Source organism: Macrosteles quadrilineatus, unplaced genomic scaffold (assembly GCF_028750875.1).
Source record: "Macrosteles quadrilineatus isolate MER2022 unplaced genomic scaffold, UCM_ALF_1.0 Scaffold_9__3_contigs__length_116548681, whole genome shotgun sequence".
Classification (NCBI taxonomy): domain Eukaryota; kingdom Metazoa; phylum Arthropoda; class Insecta; order Hemiptera; family Cicadellidae; genus Macrosteles; species Macrosteles quadrilineatus.
The window spans coordinates 40,365,204-40,367,981 of NW_026542602.1; positions in this window are offsets into that span (position 1 = coordinate 40,365,204).

Genomic DNA, 2,778 nt, shown 5'->3' on the forward strand with positions numbered 1-2,778 from the left:
TATTATTTTGATTTCCTTGGCTTAGCAGTAATTTATTATTGTACCTGTTCTAATTTCAGAATTACTTTACATGTACTAAATATATATTACTTGGAATTCTTTAGCTAGTGTTTGAATCCAGAATCATAATTAAAAATCGAAGTACGTTATATACTTACATGCAATGCATAACCTTTACACAACAATATGGTATAAATTCTATCTAATGTTGATCTCCATATTATTAATTTATGTATCCATTGTATTTATATAGATGTTTGCTAGTTCCTACAGGATAATGGATTAAGAGTAGTAATAGATAAATAATGTTAATAACACTGCTTTTCCAACTAATATTTAACCGCAGTACTATAAACTAGTTTGGCCAATCCTATTTCTTCAATTGAAGGAAAGGCAATATTTGAGGCAAATATATGTAAACGTAGGGATATAGAATTATACTTAATAATACAAATATTATGCATTATCTAGCTTTTGACAGAATTACAGCTATGCTAATCTCTTAACCATTGATTGTTTCATAGATTATTTTATATATGGTTGGTTTTTTTAGTTTAAGTAGAATAATGACAGAAGTTGTTTTGAAGAGCAGACTTGTATCTGGAAAACGCTGGCTAAATATTATTTTATTTATTGACGTTACTAAAACGATTTGTACGAAATCGCTTTGACCACAAACTCTATATCTGATTTCAAGTTGTTGTTAGGGTAAACCTTGGGACTTTACAAATTTATACATAATTTGCACGATAAATATTCTAATTCTTAATGGGATTTAACGGATAAATACAGTTCAATAATAATATAAGTTGTAACTATCTAATATTCAAATTATAATGCAAATGTGACATGGTAAAAGATATTGTGAGAAGCTTTTAATTTCTAAGTCTTTCATTCATAAACCAAATGAACTTTAAATGGTTAAGACTATCTTTAATTTAATGTGTGCAAGTATTTTAAAAACTTACTTAAATATCTAATCTAGAATTTTGGTGAATCTTTTTCTTTGAAATTTTTACTTGGCGAGTAGGCTATCAAATGAAATTTTCATGGAGTAAGAGTGTTCAGTGTTTATATGTACAGTACGTTTCTAAATAGTAGAACTAAATAAAATATTCAGTAATATAATAACAATAATACTAGTATATAATAAAATATTAAATATCTCATTAGTATACTTTTAATATACAACACAGCTAAGGTTAAGAATTAATTTTAATGCATTTGAAAGTTGTTGGTATAGAAATTTTCTTGGGACATGATAATTTCTAATTTTGTATAATATTTATTAACCTTATAAGAGTATTTGGGGCCATTTAAATATTTCATAGAGTTTGTGTAAAACATGATTAATTCTAGATTAGATAATATAAATAGGCATTTTCAATGAACTAATTGTTTTAAATATTAGAACTGATTCTTTACATGGTGAGGTGAGGGATTAAGTGAGCACCAAATTGCTTTCCAGCAGAAAATACGTAGCTTGTGATGTTATATTCCTTGAGTTTTTAACAACACAAGGAACAATACTTGACAAACTTACTTATTGTATATGTTTCCGCATAGCTACAAAACATAGGCATAATTATGTAGTGTTATACTCGTATGTGTAGAATGAGATAGTAAAATTTATGTACTTTCACTATCGACTATCTTGTGATTAAAAAAGGCCTTGATACGTTTAAGATATAATACAGATTATAATATTAATGTACGACGGTGGTTTGCTTAGAACATATCGAAGCAATCTAAAATATTGCTACGAGATTGAATATAATTAAGCGGATTGTAATTGACTTGCCTAACCCAATCGTCACGGATGTACATAGAGGTTTCATGTTATGTTGTCAGTATAGGCAGGTTAATATTGACTGCTGAATTGTCATTTGTATTATGATTATTATAATAATCGCGAATCTGCGTCAAAGCTTTAGTAAATTAAATTTAGTAAATGTCTTCATAAAGATTTAAACAAAAGGATAAAAGACATTGAGAAATTTTAATATAATATAAAGTAACTTAACTAATGATGGACAAACTAATTCCAGGCATGCAATTGATTGTCTGGGTAGCCGAGTGGTTATAGTGCTCGCCTTCAAATCGGAAGTTCGCTGGTTCGAATCCAAGCGAGATCGTTTCCAGACCCAGATGCTATTTGTCATTGGGCTATGAATGATGCTATCTAACAAAAAGGTCGACGTTAGGTAGTAACAGGACCAGGGTTTGGAACGTTCCCTTTCAAAACGTAAAAAATGCCACTGGCGTAGAAACACACAAAACAAATAAAATAAATGCAGTTATTAATTGTCAATTGACAATTTGTTTACATTGAAATACTAACTACATCACTTCATAGGTTTTGAAAACGTGGATATTGAATAGTATAAAAATAGTTGTTTTCGCAAGAAAAAAACTATCCTGAGTACATGTTATTTCTTTATAAAATACAACAATTTATGCACTTCTTTATCAAAACAAAAACGTGTAAGACTGTTGAAATATATATTCTTGGTAATGGACAGAACATCAAATTAAAACATACAACCGCTGGAATAGTCGGAATAGTTCAATTACGGATTAAGCTGTAAAGAAGCACTATTTAAACTAAAGAAAAATCCACAGCGGGGAATTAGCAAAAATATTTGTAACATTGAGTTGTTATGAATGTTTTCAAGATTAGTTGAAAAACGTTAAAAATATCCCACATGTGCATATTAATATAGGATCAATGACTTGAAAGAAACATTTCGTGTTATACATAAAATAACCTCACAGAAA